The following is a 12,306-nucleotide window of genomic DNA, read 5'->3' on the forward strand; positions in this document are numbered from 1 at the left end:
GAGCTATCCCAGAAACCTAAAAGAGGAAGCTCAATCGAAGTGCTCCTTCGACACCTGCTTGCACCTCTCTATGCTAGATAGGCTCGACAAATTAGGGGGTTGTCCTTTGAGCACTTCGATCTCTCATGTGTCGTTATACAAAAATTAGTGGTGCGTGGGTCCGCATCGGATTCTGAAAAACAAACAGGAGGATTCGTGTGCACCGATCAAAATATTATGGCTCTTTTGTGGTTTCGACGCCTTCCGCTCAATGATCGGTCAAACTCAATTCCAACTGGTCAAACATTGATGGGAACGGAAACGGAATACGCGCCGCTGGTGTGCATATATATTTTAATTTATAAGTCTACTCGTCTACTCGTAAAAACCGTAGCCCAATCCAGCAAGGAGGATTGTGAGTCAGAGCCTTGCTGTGAGTCGTCAGGTTTCGCCACGGAAGGAATGGAACAACCATATCGTGAGTGAATTTCCAAAACGTGTGAAAGTTCTCGTAAAATCTTAAGAGAACGGCAGATAAGAAACAAAAACTGTTTGAGATCTTGGGCTTTAATGGCCGTTGATGTGAATAGGTCCTGCAGGTCGTGAACTATTTGATTGCATGCAGCGAAAAATATAGTGCAAACCAGAGACCGGTATTGTACAAGGTGTCACCAGTTTTTTAATGGCAAAACTGGACGCGGGTTTGATCTATGGTTCTCCTGTAAGTGCGCTTTCTTGATGACGATTGGCTGCATTGAGAAGCAGAACTTGTCCATTGAATGTTCCCCCTATATCCAAGAATGCAGCTAGGGTATACCGCTTGTATTGTAGTGACCGATCAATTTCATTTATGGTGATAATTTCCTTATACGAGATTAGGGAGATCCACAGGGCGGAATACCTCACGGGTCGTGACACCACGATGAGCGGGAGGACTAATTATCAAATCTGTGTAGCAAAGATAGTTGATGGCTTCCATACAAAAATCCAGTTTCATACAAAAATCGAATTAGAAAAAGTTTATTAATATTTTGTTTCCTTTACGTTTTGCTACGATCCGTGGATTTGTCGATCAGATATAGAAGAATGATTTTTTTTATATAATTCAGACAAAGTTCGAGAAGTAATATCGAATTAATTATACACATATGAGGAATTCTCTCTCTCTAAATTTGAAAATAGAACTAATATTAGTCGAAGTGGAATAAAGTGAATATTCGCAATATTTTGAATGAATCATGTTTAAAGAAGAATACCTCTTCGTCATTGTAATACAAATTCGAGATATAAAATTATCGGAATGCATCGACTCCAGTTTTAAATAGTCATTTAACATTATTTCTTTAAACTGTCATTTTCAATATAAGAACATATTTTTTGTATTATTTCTATTAACTAAGATGTTATGTTATAGTTTATTTGATATTTAGGTGTGTATACTACTAAATAATAAAAGGGACGCCTTTTACTTTTTGGTTCTATATTTTATATGGAAAATTTTCTCTTAAAAAAATATGAAAATGCGAAATTAAAAAAAAAGAAAAACAAAAAGAATTCTGCTAAAGTAATTTAATATAAAAGCAAATATGAATAATTAAGTTGTTTGTGCTTTAACCTCCCCAGGAGGGCGTTGGTCCTCCCATTCATTTAGGGTTCCCCCTTTATGTTTGAAGCGGCAGGGGGCAAACGTTTAGGTTGGGATGAACCGCCGCAGGGCCATCATATCATCGAACATGAAGAAGATAGGAAGATATGAAGGAGGGGCCATTCGTCGCGTAGATACCAGAATCAGCTCAGAGCTAATAATTCTAGGTCCCTCCCTTGCGCGTTAGGTTTTTCTTCGTGATTGTGTTCCCTCTCTTATTAGGCTGTTAGGCAGTGTAGCTTCAAAGGGATTAAAATCTTCGATGGTATCACTTCGCCTCGAGACTTCATGTCTCTAATAGGGTAGTTTAGCCCGGGTGGGTCTAGTTTTGTTAACTAATGAGTCGAGGCATTTTCTCTATGTCCTGACAGGCAGATAGTATGTGAGAACCAAGAACCCTGGCCTACATTTCATTGAACTGCTGGTAAACCTGTTAGGGGAGTTTTGTTGGTTGAAAGCCTTGACGACCGTGTTGGTGCCAAGGAGATGCAACGCTGAACTCTTATCACAACATCGTAGGGCCACAGTTGTTGCGTACGTAGCAGAAACTTACCACAGTCTTGGAGGCGCACAGGACTGGTTTCATACCGAAAGCGGGCAGATGCGGCCATGAGCTGCGAAGGACTTTTGATCAATTAGCCTGATCTCTTTCGTGTTGAAGACCCTAGAGCGCGTCTTGGACATTCGCTTGAGGATGATTAGGGAGGGAACGCCTTTCTCTAAGTTCCAGCATGCCTACCTCTAAAACAAATCCACAAAAACTGTTCTCCATGAGGTAATTGTACTGTTTAGTGGTCACTGCAATACAATCAGTGTACCTGAGCTGCCTTCTTGGATATAGAGGGAACATTCAAAAACCTTAGTACCAACGCCATTAAGGAAGCCTTGGCCAGTACTGGGTTGGAGGAGTATCTCGCGCATTGGATTATATCTATGCTAAAAACCAGGATAATCCAGTCGCATCTAGAAGGCAACCACTTGACCAGAGCTGTGAACAGAGGTACGCCCTAGTGTGGCGCCATTTTCCAGGTGCTCTGGTTATGGACGAAATTTTGTGAATATTGGACAGCAGCATGGTGAAGGTGGTATGCCGACGACTTGGTGGTATTAGCGCCAGGGATATTATGAGCGACATCATGGAAGGGGCGTTGCGAAATGCGAACTTTGCATAAACCCCACCAAAACGAAACTGATGGTGCTCACCACCAATAAAGGGTACCTGAATACCATATACTGGAACTGAATAAACAAAGATTCATTCTTGTCTCCAATGTAAAATATCTGGGTGTAATCTTGGATCCGATGAATTGGAGAATGAAGATAGAATATAGAAGGTTAAGAAGGCCTGTAAAGCCTTCTATGCCTGCAAGAGAACTTTTGATTGAAGTGGGGTCTACGCGACGAAGGTTCTCTGGATGTGCACAGCTGTGGTGCGTCCCATCCTAAGGTACGGCTCTATTGTATGGTGGTAGTCTCTGAGCAAAAAGTAGAATAGAACGAAGCTTAAGAGGATTCGAAGAACCGCATGTGGAAGTGCTAGCGGGGCTCTGCAGTTCTGATCGGCAGATGCTCACAATGTACTCCAGCACCTCCTCCCCTGGACCTCCACATTAAATAAGTAGTAGCGTACAGTGCCGTCTGACTACTTGAATCCGGATGCTGGACAGCAATGCAAGTACCTCAGAAAATCTGCATTCCCCACGGACTATGGCACACGCAAGGTGACCTTCACGAGAAACTTTGCTGTGGATTTTCCAACCACGGTGACGTGTTGCAAGGCTATGCCATAGTATTCTTCACCGACGGATCATAGATGGTCTGTGCAATCGGTGCGGGGATTTTCTCGAATACACACAGTGTATCCCAGTTGTATAGTATCCCAGGTTTCACCAGTGTATTGCAAGCGGAAGTACTGGCGTTACTGGAAGCGTAACATAGCCGTTATGACCGACAGCCAACCGGCCATTAAGGCCTTGCACTTAGCGACACCATCCTCCAGGCTGGTAGGGCAATGCAGAAACGCGCTGAACAGTCTGGCTTCCCGGTTATAGGAACATAGAGGATAATAAGCGGCTAAGGGATTAGCCAGGTGGGATCTGCTTTTAGCAGTCTTTCGACGGGTATAGTCGGTGTCCCGCTGGCGACTGTCAATTGCAGAATCTACTCGCCCTGTTTAGCAGCCGCGGGGGGTCAAGCAGTGTACTGCAGGATAGACTGATGCGGAACATAGCTCCCTGAGGCCAACCTATCTTTGTCTAAGGATGAGTTGTCTCTCCTCTGGGACGGTGTGTGCCTTTTCAGGGGCCAAGCCTCTCGTCTACCAAGACCGTTAGTGAGTGGTGATAGCCACACCCTGTACGAGGTGACCCTACTATTAACAAAACGCTACGGATCTAGACTGGGGAGTCGAAAAACACCTCCCCCAATCCAGGGTGTCATGCGAACCGTGCCCATTGGATAGTTTGCAGTCGGGGGTAACTGACTGTATTCGAACGGAGCCTCACTGATACCTGGTCGCCTCAGTGAGTAAGTTAGATCTTACCGTGCTACGGGGGGCTATGGCACGGCGGACCTCTTAACCCCCATACTCGTGGGAATCAAATGAGTACTAAATTGGAAAAAAAAAACAAAAACCAAAAAAGCGGGGCCCCGTACCGCACCAAAACTGGTTAATCAGGTGGAGGCACGTCTCCGAATTACTGAAAGCCAGGTGACTACACCCAAGAAGGGAGAAGTTGGGACGTCAAGCAGTGGATCCAAGGTGACCATTGGTATACTGCATGGACTACAGCCAACGAACACCACTGCTCAAAGAGCAGGGACCAGCAAAAGCACGTCTGAGATAAACATAACAGACGTCAGGAAGGAGACAGGTCTCAGTGGCGCCGGGGTTAAATGGTACCTGCGCTATCTGAAGGAAGGCCTGAAACCAGAAGAGGCCCTTAAGAAGGCTCAGGACAGACCTAAGCCATCTCTACCGGAGCCGAGAAAGCGGGGAGCAGCAGAGATCAGCCCGCATGAAGGGAATGCCCCCAAAAAACCCAGACCTGAACCCACGGGAGGAGAAAACTCGGGCAGGTCAGGAGTGAAGGCAGGACCCAGGAAGCCCGGCATTAGCTATGCTAGTGCGGTCAAGGGCATTCGGCTGGCCATACTGCCAAAAAGGTTTCCCGAGCAAATACTCACTCGGGAGGAACAGGAAACCATTGAAGAACTGGTCGTCAAGCAGATGATCAAGGGATGGACGTCGAAACTGGTGTTCACCGGGATACGCTTTCGACCAGGCCTTATACTGGTGGACTGCGCGACGGAAGGTACCGCAGAATGGGTCAGAACCATAATTCCTAGATTGCCAGGCTGGGAAGGGGTGGAACTGTCAACATGTGCTGGAGATGATATACCAGGAGCCCACATGGTGACAGTTTTTCTCCCAAAGGCCGCGGCAATAGTAACAGAAGACCTCATGAGACTCCTAATTGCTCAGAACGAAGATCTCCATACTCGACTATGGAGAGTCTTCAGAAGCAAGGTGGAGGGAAAGGGTAAACTCCTCACGATCGGGGTAGATGACCGATCCCTAGAGGCAATTAAACGTCGGAGTTGTCATATCAACTACCGATTTGGCAACATACCCGTGCATGTGCACAAGGAAAAGCCAAGGAAAAAAACCTCGGAGGAGGCATCGGGTGGAAAACTTACCGAGGTCCCTGAAGAAGTCGCGGAAGCCATAGAGGCGGAAAGAACGGGATCAACCAGGGAAATAGACCTGCTGCCCAGTGAAGAACAGAAGCTGGACGACCTAGACCTAGGACTGCTAGGGCTCGGGGTGGACAGCGACGCGCAGGAAAGCGCCATGTCGGAGGAGGAGGGTGACACTCCGACAGTGGAGAAGAGCTCCAAACAATAACGGAGCCAATGGCCAGCACTAGGATAGCCCAGATAAACCTCCACCATGCGAGAGCTGCATCTGCAGTGATTGCAAGGGCAAATTCCAAGGAGAACATTGGAATAGTGCTGGCTCAGGAGCCCTGGGTGTACCGGGGGCAGATTCGCGGTCTGCAAGGAGGAGACATGCAGGTAATTTGGGACTCGTCTTGTGAAAAACCAAGAGCTTGCATAATTCTCAAACGTAATCTAAAATACATATGTCTTTCAGAGTTCTTAACCGGGGACCTTGTGGCTATCCAAGTCTCATTGGAAGCCGGGAGGAGCACTCGAAAGGTAGTGGTAGCATCGGGATACTTCCCAGGAGACGAGAGCCGGGCTCCACCGGAACAAGTCGCAAAGCTGACGGAGTATTGCGAGGAGAGGGCGTTACCACTTCTTCTCGGCTGCGATGCCAACGCCCACCACGTAGTGTGGGGAAGCAGTGACACTAATCGTAGAGGTGAGTACCTTCTCGAATTTATTCTTAGTAATAAGTTAGAAATATACAACGTAGGGAACACTCCAACATTTGTGACCAGCACCAGACAAGAGGTACTAGATATAACTCTAGGAAATACCCTAATGAACGGGATGGTCAGGAATTGGAGGGTGTCGGATGAACCCTCAATGTCTGATCACAGGATAATCAGATTCGACATTGAGGGTAACTCCGAAATAAAAAGAATAATAAGGAATCCCAAGAGAACGGATTGGGAATCCTACACAATGCACCTGAGCAACAACATTGCCCACCTTCAAGGGAGCGGTGACATCAGGAGCGAATTAGAATTAGAAACGGTGGTGGAAGACCTCAACACAATCGTCATTGACGCATATGAGGCCAGCTGTCCGGCCAAGACAGTCAAGTCATCAAGGGATGTACCATGGTGGAACAGAAACTTAGCCAGAATGAGAACGGAGGTACGAAAACTCTTTAACCGGGCAAAACGAACCGGGGACTGGCGGAGGTATAAAAATGCACTGACTGCGTATAGCAACGCCATCAGGGAAGCGAAACGGAACAGCTTTAGGGAATTCTGTGAAGGGATTGAACAGATCACAGAAGCAACTAGGCTGTACAAGGCTGTAGCCAAAGACGGGAGAATATCCTCTGTCTGCTTGAAAAAGGAAGATGGGACATTCACCGAGAATGAGGAGGACAGGGTACACCTGCTTCTCAGAACTCATTTCCCAGGGTCCTACCCTTCGGCGGCAGGCGACAATAATCTGCCTGACACCCCAACAACGAATAAAAGGGGAAGGAAAGAGAGCTGGAAACTAGCAAAAGAGGTATGCTCAGAAGCTAGGCTAAGATGGGCAGTGGGAACCTTTCAACCAATGAAATCTCCCGGAGCAGATGGCATTTTCCCTGCACTTATCCAGAGGGGCCTAGGAATTATCCTAGAGTCTCTTCTGAGGGTGGTAAGGGGGAGCATAGCACTGGGTTACATACCAAGGGCATGGAGACGGGCAAAAGTGGTCTTTATTCCGAAGGCGGGTAAAAAGGATCCTTTTCACCCTAAATCTTTCAGACCAATCTGCCTAACATCGTTCGTACTCAAAACGGTGGAGAAGGTCATAGACAACTATATTAGAACTAACGTTCTAAAGCGTAATCCCTTACATCACTGTCAACACGCTTACCGGGCAGGAAGGTCAACTGAAACTGCTCTGTATCAGCTGACAGAGGTACTACGGGACGCCATTGAAACAAAAGAAATTGCACTGTGCGCGTTTTTGGATATCGAAGGAGCATTCGACAACACATCGCACACAGAGATACAGGATGCCCTGAGCCGCAAAGGAGTGGGAAACACCCTGGCACTCTGGATGGGCAAAATGCTAGAAAGCAGACAAATAGAGGTACAAACAGGTACAAATTCTATTATCATGAACACCACTCAAGGCTGTCCACAGGGCGGAGTACTATCGCCGCTGATGTGGAGTATGGTAGTGGATGAACTCCTGGACGTGTTAACTAATACTGGAATACAAGTCCAGGGCTACGCGGACGACATTGTTCTAATCTGTAGGGGCAAATATGAAGATACCCTATGTGATAGAATCCAAACTGGATTAAGGGTTACTAGTGCCTGGTGCAGGAAGGTGGGACTGCGGATCAACCCAACCAAAACCACCATAGTACCATTCACTAGGAGGCGTAAGCTGGATCACCTGAAAGCCATAACATTACATGATATGGAGGTGAAACGAGAAACAGAGGTCAAATACTTGGGAATCACGCTAGACCAAAAATTACTCTGGAAGACACATGTCGGAAACACTTGTCGGAAAGCCACGAGGGCTCTGATGACTTGCAGATCCATAGCAGGAAAAAAATGGGGTTGTAGCCCGAAGATACTACTTTGGATATATACTGCAATAGTAAGACCAATGATTACCTATGGAGCGGTAATCTGGGCAGAAAGAACCCAACTCAGCACACAAGCCAGGGAATTACATAAGCTCCAAAGGCTGGCTTGCGTGTGTATCAGTGGGGCAATGAGGACATGCCCAACGGCATCCCTGGAGGTCCTTCTGGGATTAACCCCTCTCCATCTGCACATACAGATGCAGGCAAGGAGATCAATATTCAGGATGGCCGGTAGCATGAGTGAGGCGGGGAGCTGCCTAAATCGAAGGAAGATTGATATCCTTTCTAGGCGGTATCCCGAATTACTGATACCGAGGGACAACATGACAACGAGGTTTCACTTCGATAAGAAGTTTGAAACACTTTGGAGTAACAAGACAAACTGGGAAAGCGTGGCTGTGACATACGGCTTAAACCAGCAACTGATTACTTGGTACACTGACGGATCCCTCACAGCAGAGGGAGCGGGTGCCGGTGTCATTGGTCCAAGGAAAATGTACTTTGAGCCAATGGGCAGGTACACTAGCATATTCCAGGCGGAAATTTACGCCATAGACAAATGTGCCTCCTTTAATCTGCAGAGGAACTACAGGGGGCAGAACATAGCTATTCTCACCGATAGCCAAGCAGCGATCAAGGCACTTAGGTCCAACCAGGTGAACTCTAAACTGGTATGGGAATGCCTTGAGAGACTGAATACACTCGGCTCGTCCAACAAGGTCTGGATACTTTGGGTTCCAGGCCATGCTGGGCTGGAAGGCAATGAGGCAGCGGATGAACTAGCCAAGAAGGGAGCAGGGATGCCTTTATACGGGCCAGAACCCTTCTGTGGAATCGGAAACGGTTTCATGGCTATGAATCTAAGAAACGAAGAAAAACGGTTGAGGGAACTATATTGGGCGGGCCTACCAGGGATGGAGCAGTCCAGGGTGCTTATTGGGGGATACGAACCCATGCGCACAAAGGATTGCTTAAACCTCACCAAAAAGAACCTCCGAATCATAGTGGGAATTCTCACTGGTCATTGTCGGCTGAACTACCACCTAGGGAAGCTAGGGATATCTACGGACACTGCCTGCAGGTTCTGTGAGGAGGAGGACGAAACCTCTATGCACGTCCTGGGACAGTGTCCAGCACTTGTGCAAAGCAGGTCGATACATCTGGGAGAACACTTAATACCAGATGCAAAGCTGAAACTTCTGGAAGTGGGGAACATACTAAAGTTCCTAACGGTTACTGGCCTGCTTGAGATACTATGATCAACAGGTACACTATAACCAGTAAAAGGGGCACAATAGTTCTTCAAGGACGCGGTGCGACTTTCCCTTAACAAAATAATAATAATAGCAGCCGCGGACATCAGATGGCGAAGGCTCAACACCTGTGCCAAGCCTAGGAGGATTTGGTCTGCTTATAATAAAGCCCGATCGCGAGAGCTCATGTGCCAGGCGCGAGCAAGTGAATACAATATTACGGCGGCCTGCACGGGGCACTGGCCTATTGAGGGCCATGCCGCCAGGCTCGGCATACCCTCTTAATTTGCATTGTCGAAGTTTGCAGAGAAGGGCGGGAAACCGTCAGGCACTTCCTTTGCTCTAGCTAGAGTCAGACTGCGGACACTGGGTGGACCATTCTTTGGTGAATACTACGAGCTGGCTATGAAGATCTGATCCAGCTGGACTGTGCCTCCTTGACTTCATAACAGCAGTCACGGTCTTAGGAATTTGTAGCACCAAAATGGCGCACCACAGCGTTAATTGCGCTCTTTGGAGCGGCCACTGATACTTACCTACATACCTAGCCACCTAGGGTGGTGGCCGCTAGTGCGTATGAGCTCTTAGAGTTGTATGATGTTTTGTGCGGTTTGTATTAGGCAGTTTTCGGACACCCTGTATAGTATTCCGTGAGATTTATTTAACATTATTTAACATACTCGAAGCACAGGCGTTAGCTGAAATAAATATATATAATTTAGAAAAAATTATCACTTCTATTCGCACCTTATACTTTTAAAACTTTTCATCAACGAATTGATGCATGTCATTAATCTAATAAATCTAATTTGCAATCCTTTGTATATCAAACGCGCTGCTAAGTGGACTTGACACCGAATGTTTGTTGAAATGATTCACAATTTTCTGTTTTCCATTGATGGTAAGTCCTCCTTAAAATTGTATAATTCTTTTTCAATTGAAATGTGAGGATCGAAGAAATTATACCTTGTATGCGATATATTTTGTTTTTGGAAATTTTATTATTAAAGTCGAGTTTACACTATAAAAAATTCCTTTGAGTATTCTCTCAGAATTATTTATTTATTCCAAAGCAAGCATGCCACTAAGTGACGCTATTGCCATAGAAAGTAAGGTTACAAATGTTTCTTTTTCTAAACTGTTTAACCATTTGCAATTAACGTCAATATTGGGAATGGTCCCAATGAACGTGGGTAGAGCTATCTTCAAACAGATGAAGTAGCGAAAGATAACCGTGCAGCTCTGCCAGTCAACTACGAGCACCTCCACCGAAGGTTCCGTCGAGAGGTGTGTGTATGCTAGTCAAGCTCGGGATTGTATGGGTCGTTTTGGACCCTTCAGTGTCTCATACATTATCTAACATGAACATTAAATGATACCTTGCAGGAATCTGAGGAAATTCGCGAAAAACACAGGCAAATCCAAATAGGAACTAAAAAATGTTGGTTCAGTAGGATCTCAGGATCCGAGTACTGCAATCAAGCTTGGAAGATCCAGAAATCATATTCGCATTCGTTGTTTCTGCTGCCTCAGGTGCCGATAGTGCGAAGTCTATAGACTTGCCTTCCCACCACAGCTTCTTTCGGCCAACGAATATTGCAGGGAATAGGGAGAAAACATCCTCCAGAATGCTGAATTTAAGTATGAAAATTCATAATCTATTTTTATCAAATGGGTCTGTGGGAGTCAGTAAGAATCTGGCTGAGGAGCATAGGAGCCTATCCTTTCTTGAAAATTCGAAGACAGAATCTTTTGGTGAGTGCCTGGAGCCGCTAGTTCGAACCCTCTTCTGCGCCAGCGAGGGGAAATTCAATCAAAACTCCATTTGGAGGTTATGCAGTCCCAGTCATTTCAGAATAAAATCGGCTGGATAACCTTCCTCTAGATGCGGTCTGACCATTCACTTAGGGACTATCGCGGAGTGGTCCAATCTTCCAAATCTCAGAACTTCTACCTCAAAGCTCAATCCACAGAAACTGGTCTTCACGAGATAATTAGCATGGTCGCGCGGTCGCTACACTAGTAACAATGTACCTTGGGTGCTCTCTCGTATATAGAGGGAGTATTCAACAGCGTGAACCAAAGCTATTAAAGACCAGACCAGAAGAGGATTGGAGAGGTGGTCAAAATGGGCAGACCCCGACTTCACTAGTAAAAATGAAAAAGAAACATACCGTGTGGCATCTTTTATAAATTAACGGAATAGCAAATATGGCGCCTACGTTGCGACCAGAACGGCGCGACCAAGTGGATAATCTCGAGTTAATAAAACGGTTAGCATTATTCGTGGACCCAAACGTGTTTGGCAGATCAACGGTTTTTGTAACTTTTTCATCGTTTTTGCAGCTCGATAGCGTGTGTTGGAGTTTTGGCTTCCTGAATGTGTTGCCTTCGGCTTTCTCCATTTGAAGACCGCGTACGCTCATTTCTTATAGCTAATACTGAAGAACTGTTGACCTCGACTTAGTCGTTCCATTGTTTTTCGGCTTCTTAAGTGGTCTGGAGGTATAGATTCTTCTTTTGAATACCTTTTTGCAATATTTAGTAAGTTGCTCCTCGTTTGGTCTGGGCCGGCACAATTCTCAAAAAACATATTTTCGTATAGTATGTTGTGATCTATACTGTCATATGCTCGTTTAAAGTTGACAACTGCTTGGTAGTCATCAATGCTGAGATTTCGACATTTTTCGAGGACTTATTTCACGGTAAAAAGCTGATTTATTTTTGAGCGTTCAACTCAGAAAAATTATGCTGATATTGAAACTTTTCCTCCAACCATCTGTAGAAAGTGCAACAAAGCAGTCATAATAAGGAACTCCAAACATTCCAGTTTTACAAAGAAGCCCACAAATGCGACCTGCCTGATATCACCGCCATCGCTCTATCCCAGGCCGGCTCTGCCGCATCTTCCTTTTCTACCATATATAATGCCCCTATAGACTTTTCAGGCTGGATAATCCTCAGCCTAGAAAGCCGTTTGATTTAATTTTTCAGTAATGGATTACAGAAGTTTTTTCTAATGGCATAATTTTACTTAAGTTAACTTACCCAGGGTGTCCGGATAGCTGACTGGTTAGAGCACAAGGCTGTCGTACGGAAGGTCGCGGTTGAAATCTCACTAGAAAATT

This window comes from Hermetia illucens, chromosome 2 (genome assembly GCF_905115235.1).
Source record: "Hermetia illucens chromosome 2, iHerIll2.2.curated.20191125, whole genome shotgun sequence".
Classification (NCBI taxonomy): domain Eukaryota; kingdom Metazoa; phylum Arthropoda; class Insecta; order Diptera; family Stratiomyidae; genus Hermetia; species Hermetia illucens.